Here is an 8,387-nt window from a genome sequence, read left to right as displayed (position 1 = left end):
ATCAGGGGGTCTCTGGGATGTTGATGTGTGACGTGCTTTAAAAATCAGCTGATATTGTTGTGGAGGTGAGGTGTGACCTCCCTGTCGAAACATGTCAGGTAAAAGATCAAACTTTTACTTGTCTGAAGTAAAAGAAAGACTCAGTGATTTATACAGTTAGACATAGTGAATGTTATACATAGCATAGGGGTCAGGAACCTTTCTGGTGGAGAGAGCCATAAAAGCCAAATAAAAAAAATAAAAAATAAAAATTGTGAGAGCCATATCATTTCAAATGCACTGAATACAATTAAAAGCAGGTATTTCAACAATTTTAGAGTATACTGTCAAGTTATTACTTGTATTCATTATTCATTCTTCATCATTCATTATGGCGGGGGGGTCTGGGGGTCCTCCCCCCCAAAAGGTATTTCTTACATGTAATCTCCTGCATTTTAACACATTAACTGGATCCCGTGTAGCTCAATACGGAACTCATACATTTTATTTATAAATACAGGACGATTCCATATTTCAAGGTACGGTTGGCAAACCCAGGTAAGTCAGAGCCAGATACAGTTCCCAAAACAGCCACATGTGGCTCTCGAGTTATAGGTTCCTGACCCCATGATGCTTTCTGCTTGTCGTTTATGATCTATGATGCTTTCTGCTTGTCATTTATGATTTGTGCACAGGGGGGTGGGCCGCAGCTCGTGCCCTTTGGCAGACTGAACACATATCACGACACAATGCCATCTGCAGGGAGGTGAGAGGGGTGAGAGATGTGAGGATGTCGTTAAAATGCCAGGGAAATATATTTGCCGTGAACTAATCATCCAGATGGAGGGTGTTTGCCGGCAGTCATCTACATTACCAGGGAATCAGACCAAAGCTTGATCTTAAATCAAACACACGGTTTCAGGCAAGGGTGCTAAATGCAGGCTTTGGCTGGGCCTAGAATTAAGTCATGTAATGAGAACCCAATTCTGGGCCCCCCTCTGTCCCCTGGGCCCAGGACAACTAACCCGTTTAGCTCCCCTGTCTGCTTCCCTGAGTGAGTGGTTAGAAATAAACACAACGGTGATTAAGTTAAATAATAAAAACAACAACAGCTGATACTTGTGGTTAGAAACAGTCAATCTAGCACTCCAAACTGACAGCAGCAGCAGCAGCACACATTTCAACAAGCAACACCAACAGTCGTATTGATATATATACATAAAACATTTACAAATGAATACAAAAAATAAATACATTTTAAGAATAAAGACAAATAACTAGAGGTGCTCCGATCACCATTTTTTGGCCCGATCACCGATACCGATCACCAAAAATCTTTATCTGCCGATCACCGATCATTGCCGATCACAGAAATGATTTCCTATTTTTTTAATAGCCTATTAATTATCCTTATTGAATATTTCTGCCCATAAACCAATCAATCTTAATTTGCACATGTCGCTTTCACAATGTAGGCCTATTATTAGGCTATTACTATTATGATTATTATTATTATTGTTATTATTACTATTATTATTATTATTATTATTATATTAGGCTATTATTATTATTATTATTATCTTTCAGCTCTTTCAGACTAGTGTTGGTAATATAGCCTACAAGTAAGTCTACAGTATTAATCAATTTATAAGTTATTGCATATAATTACTAAACTATTTAAGATTGAATTGAAACTGAAACATTACATCAATTTATAAGTTATTGCATATAATTACTTAACTATTTGAGATTGAATTGAAGCTCAGACACCTGGATCTCAGTCTCTCGTCTTCTGCATACGAGAAAAAACCCTGTCGCTTTAAATGAGCAGCCTCGTGAGGAGAGCCCCTCCCCTCTCTGTCACTCACTGTCCACAGCTGCAGTGCTCCGCGACCGTTCTGCTCTCTCCCTCTCACTTCTGTCGCCGTTTGGCGTTTCAGCTACTATCAAACTAATCGACTGACTGTCAATTACAACTTTGAAAACAATAACGTTGGCATGGCTTGTGCGGACAACGTGAACTTGTCGCGTGCTGACCGAGGCAACTACACAGGTTATAACGTAAAATGGCTAACGGGCGAGAAGTAGTCTATCGCAAATTACATTGTGACTGAAACACTTGAGATTCTACATACACAAAACAAGAACAAAAAACTTCACTTGAAAGAACAGGGAACACGCACAACACAGCGTGTCTGCGAGGAAAGCTCTTTCTCTGTAACACTGTCATAGAATGTAGAATTCCCTGCACAGACTCATTGAGTTTCACCGTCCATTCTCCCTAGTTGCTGTTTGGTGTTGCAGCGACTACAAAACTAATGACCTGGCTGTCCATTAGGCTACAACTTTAAAAACAATACAGTTGATGATTGTTTTGGAAACGTTTAGTTGTTGCGTGCTGACAGGCTGTAACTCAAAATAGTGAACATGGCGAGACTGACACGTCATTCACAAATTACAAGCGTCATGTAAACTGCGCATGGATCGGAAAATCAGATCATTGTTGATGCAGATATGATTATAAATGGTGAAAATGAAGGAGGGAATTCCAAAAAGTTAAAGACAAGTAAAGATGCCTTATTTTGGTGCAGCAGCTGTGCAGAGCCAGCACCTAGGCTACATGCAGGCAGCGCCAGGTGTAAAGGCGAAATGGTTGCGTGAGGAATTTAATATCTCTGGATCGGTTTTTTGATCGGCATGTTTTTCCGATCACCGATCAGGCTATTTTTGGCCATTATCGGCCGAGCATGATCGGCTGCCGAGCAATCGGAGCACCTCTACAAATAACAAAGATTTGTTTTTTGTTAAAAAAAAGAAGTTTTTTTTAACTGTCAGGTATTACGGTCTGTCGGGTCTAAAGAGACATTGTTTTCACCACACTGCATGTAGTATACAACCTAAAGCTATGCAGATGTTTTCACATGTTGGAAATGCTCAGGTGAGCTGGCATAAAAACAACACTGTGGACTAATCTGAGAAGAACCCTTTGCAGTGATGAGTCATGTGCCTTTCCGCATCGGAGAGAGAATGTCATGATAAGCCTATGGGATTGCGTAAATCATCCCTTTACAGACATGCCTATGCACTACTGATGGTTAGGGCTACAGTAGCAATTGTTTTGATGTGGGCATAGTTATAACATGGGTGTTCGGACTAATGGGATGTCAGACTAACTCCGATACTCTGAATAACTCTGACCGATACGTACTCAGACTAACTCTTTTTTTAAAGGGACACTGTGCAGGAAATGGTCAAAAAAGGTACTGCAACTATGCTGCTCATGGAAACGGGGCTGCCTATTGCCAAAATTTGATCTTTACATGAAAGTTTACTAAGTAATAAACATAGTCATTTTTGCAGCTAAAAATGGCTATTTTTGGAAATTCAAAATGGCGGACCATGGAGAAGATCCCCCTTTTCATGTATGAAAAGTGCAATTTTTCCAGTCATAATGAATACTTAGAATTTGATGGTGGTGGTAAATATTCATGAAAAAGGTAACATTAGTGAATGGGCAGCATGAATTCTGGAAATAAACAACTAAAAATCTCACACAGTGTCCCTTTAAAGACCGATACGTACTCAGTACTCAACTCTCAGACTAGTGGGATGTTGGACTAACTCCGATACTCTGAATAACTCTGACCGATACGTACTCAGACTAACTCTTTTTTAAAAGACCGATACGTACTCAGACTAACTCTTTTTTAAAAGACCGATACGTACTCAGACTAACTCTTTTTTAAAAGACCGATACGTACTCAGACTAACTCTTTTTTAAAAGACCGATACGTACTCAGTACTCAACTCTCGGACTAGTGGGATGTTGGACTGATGGGCTGTTGGACCAACGCCATGGAACCGCCCTGTCCTGCCTTCACAGTGTTTGGAACCGCCCTGTCCTGCCTTCACACTGTTTGGAACCGCCCTGTCCTGCCTTCACAGTGTTTGTACTTTGTACTGCATGTGGCTAATTTATTCAATAAAAGCTGATGATGACAGACACGAGTTTGAAATGGCGAGCACGCCCAGAGGTGTTGAACGGCATGCTTGCAGACAGCTGCCTGTTTATGCACGTTGGAGTGCGTCAAGTTCAAGTGTGAGAACAAGAAAATGACTCATCACGGCAAAGGGTTCTTCTCAGATTTGCCCACAGTGTTGTTTTTATGCCAGCTCACCTGAGCATTTCCAACATGTGAAAACGTCTGCATAGCTTTAGGTTGTATACTGCACGTCAAGTTCAAGTGTGAGAACAAAAAAATGAACTGAAATGTAAGTAGGTTAACCTTTTAAATTGACAGCTTGGTGATATATTTCCCAAGTACTAAGATGGGTGAAGACAGTTTCACAACGTTCGGATCGCACATTATGTCTGTAGTAAAATTAGTGCTTGTCGACATTTAAGGAAACCTGTCGGGAGAAGGCCAATTCAGTAAGTCATGTCATCTTCTTGGCCAAGATCAGCAAAAAAATCAGCAAAGAGATGGTAAAATGGCAGAGCCTATGTTATAACCTTTGAGCCTATGTTATAACCTTTCTGTCAGCAAAATTGTAATGGCTATGTCTTAATCTGTTACTTAAAGCTTTCGGTAATGTCATAGCAATGTTGTTATGATGCAGTTGAGTATTTTCAGCAAATAGTGAATAGGCCCGCAGGCCACTCCATCTGCACTAAGAGGCTGCTGAACGAAGCCTGAACAAGCTACTGAAGCCATTCAGCAATACGTGTGCCATATCGAAACGTATGAAGTACTGTACATCCACCAATTCACTGAGAAAAAATAAACCACTCCACTGCTACATCGTGAGCGATTAAAAAAGTGAATTAAAAATGTGACTGTGCCACTTCATATCAGGGAAGTTTCTTACAGTGAGGCGTCTTGAGCAAATTCAGCTACCTTTTGACTTTGGTGTGATGGATGGAATGTGCTTGCTACTGGGTACACGAATGTGTGCACATTTTATGAATGAATGCATTAAAGACAAGAAAGCTCCCGCACACTGTTCATATTTGCAGCGTTTACTTGCGATGTTTCGGTCTATTGACCTTCTTCAAGGCACTTTGAAGACTATTGACCTATTGGTCTTTTGACCTTAAAGGCACTTTGAAGCCTATTGACCTATTGGTCTTTTGACCTTCAAGGAACTTTGAAGACTATTGACCTATTGGTCTTTTGACCTTCAAGGAACTTTGAAGACTATTGACCTATTGGTCTTTTGACCTTCAAGGAACTTTGAAGACTATTGGCCTATTGGTCTTTTGACCTTCAAGGAACTTTGAAGAAGGTCAATAGACCGAAACGCCGTAAGTGAACGCTGCAAATATGAGCGGTGTGCGGAAGCTTTCTTGTCTCTCGTGACCCAGGGGTTCCACGCTTACCGCACAAATAGATCAAGCGCGACATGAGCGAGGTGAGCGACGGAAGTAATTGATTTTGTATTGAGTCGACAAAAGCGATTCTGGAGACTAGAGGCGATTCATGCGACGAGAGAGACAGTTTGAAGTTGAAATCTTTTCAACTTTCTATGACGCAGTTCGGCGACTAGCCGCAACAGCCAATGACTGTATAGAGGTCAGTGACCACAGCCAATGGGAATTTGTGGATGCTTTGCTTTCTGCCTGTACGGACATACTCTAGTCTCTTCAATCGCTCGTATCGCTTGCTGCTGCACTCTGTCGCTTGAATCGCATCGCGCCTGGTCTATTCATGCGGTTCTGCAACTGGCTAAAGGAGGTGTGTAAGAATTCTACAAAAATGAAAGAATGCGTTGGCATGCATACAGGAATGATGTCAATTTTACGCACGGCAGCTCACTTGAACACAAGGTACCCAGATGCATACGCAAGGCGCTATACTGACCAGTGGGAGGACCGAACTTCCAAAAAAATAAAAAATAAAAATCTGTCAGTGACATTGAGAGGAGACATTGAGAGACAGTTCTGCGGCAAGTAGGGTTGCATGATTATGGAAAAAAATTGGAATCAAGATTATTAATCACGATTATTGATTTTTTTTGCAGAATTTTCTTTTAAATCATAACAAAATGAAATATAACCCAGAATGAATTATATACGGGATGAACAAATAAAACTAAATTGTAATTATTATTTTAAAGTCAATAGCATGAAACTTAGGTGGCCAAAAACACCAGCCTGTCAGTATGCTCTGGCTTCAAGGACACGCGAAGGCAGTTCGCTATTGCCACGATTAAATTCCGATTGAAATCACAGGGCTATCCGAGGGCTACTTTTGTTCAAAATCCTCACTGATGTCTTGGCATCATTCTCAAATCACACTATTATTGTATGATAATTTACTTATAGGAAATAAAGAATAAATAATCTCATATTTAAATCAAGAAAAGCATTGACTGTGACTAAAATCTTGTAGTCGTCACTGTTTATTAACATCCTTGGTGGGCACCTCAGAAGCCCCTGGAGGGCTACCTGGCGCCCGCGGGCACAACGTTGGTGACACCTGCTGTGAAGGAATCTCTTGGCACTGACATCCTTGCACGGGTGAGGCATAAATGCGATTTTGTTGTGTGCAGTGAACACTTGTGTGCGCGTGGAGTGCTGTGTCAAAATGACAATGGCAGTTGGAGTTTTCCAGGTAGTTTTCACTCCACTTTTCAACAAGGTCGTACTTGCTAACTGAAGGTGTATTGGTACTAATGTGCGTCACTACAGACACTGCATGTCAAAAGCATGCTGTGCATCTGAGAATAAGATCTGTATGCCAGTCGGCTGGACAACATTTCTGAATGTACAGTATGTATTGCATTGCAAGGGTGAGGCATAAATGCAATTTTGTTGTGTGCAGTGTACAGTGAACACTTGTGTGCTGTGGAGTGCTGTGTCACAATGACAGTGGGAGTTGGGAGTTTCCCAGTTGGGCTTTCACTTCACTTTCACTTCACTGCATCCAGAATGTGCCCACTATTTCTGGCAGTTAACTTGACGTAACTTGACTTATCTGACAGATAACTTGACTTAACTGCAAGGACCATCCTGTTGTTTTTAATGATCATGTGAGTTACAAATGCGTTAAGCACCACGATGGCAAAACCATGTCTCTCTGTGTGTTCTTTGCTGGCCATCGAATCCAAAACTGTAAAAAGACTTAAAACGTAAAAAAAAAGAGAATGTGTTTCAATATTGACTCAGACCTGAATAAAAATGTATATCGGACATACTACTCATCTGCATCCACACGTTTTTACTTGCTCTTTCCCACACACACACACACACACACACACACACACACATGCACACACACACACACACACACACACACACACACACACCGTCATACAGTAGAGGCAGTAGACTAGAGATAGGTGCTTATGTAGCTACAACTGACATCATGCCGGATGGAGGAGGCTCCTAGAGCTCTCGACCTCCAGACTCAATCAGCTTAGTCCAGGGAAGAACTATCGGGAGGTCTTCAAACTGTCAGAGAGTCTTTTGTCACCGTGAGAAGGTCTTCAAACTGTCGGAAAGTCTTTTGAAACCATGAGAAGGTCTTCAATCTGTCAGAAAGTCTTTTGAAACCGTGAGAAGGTCTTCAAACCTTGAAAGAGGGTCATCAAACTCGGAGAAACTGTCTTCAAACTGCGGAAAAGGAGTTCAAACTGTGAGAGGGACTTCAAATTGAGAAAAGCAGAGCCAAGCGCAGAGTCGTCCCTCAGAGTCATGTGATTGTGGACCTGGTGAAGGTGGCATAATGAAGTAAATGACAAATGTCCGCAACACTGTTAATGCTCCCAGTTGTTTTTTGGCACGATGTTTCGGACCTCAGTCCTATTTCAAGTGCAACCTTCGGACCTCAGTCCTTTCTTGAAGAAGTACTGAGGTCCGAATCGCCGTGCCACTAAACAACTGGGAGCATTAACAGTGTTGTGGACCATTTATCATATACTTCAGTTATTTTGTTTTGTCCAGCACCTGTGCCACTGATGTGCGCCGCGCATTCCCTGCTTTCTTGAAGGCGAAATCATGGCCAACTCCCGCAGGTCATCAAGGTCTGGTAAGTGCCGTCAGTGTTTCCATTGAGTTCATGGATGCATATCAATACCAGGAGGTGAAGTATAGTAGTGGGAGCAAAGTATAAAAAAGAGCACAGAACTCTCCGACCCTCGCTTCAGACCTCTCCTCTCCCTCCCTTCAGTAGGTATGCAGTCTGTGCGTAGGTCTCGAAGTTCTTCCAGAAGTTCTGTGCAAGTAAACGAGCATTCCAATTCGTGTGTGTGTCTGTGTTTGTATAAGTGAGTGAGTGAGAGAGTGTGAGAGAGAGAGAGGAGCAGTGTGAGAGACTGCGAGAGAGAGAGAGAGAGAGAGAGAGAGAGAGAGAGAGACAGAGTGCGAGACAGAGAGGAATATAGAGAGAGACAGTGTGAGAGAGAGA

Source organism: Engraulis encrasicolus, chromosome 7 (assembly GCF_034702125.1).
Source record: "Engraulis encrasicolus isolate BLACKSEA-1 chromosome 7, IST_EnEncr_1.0, whole genome shotgun sequence".
Taxonomy (NCBI): Eukaryota; Metazoa; Chordata; class Actinopteri; order Clupeiformes; family Engraulidae; genus Engraulis; species Engraulis encrasicolus.
Note: the sequence above shows the minus strand (reverse complement) of the source record.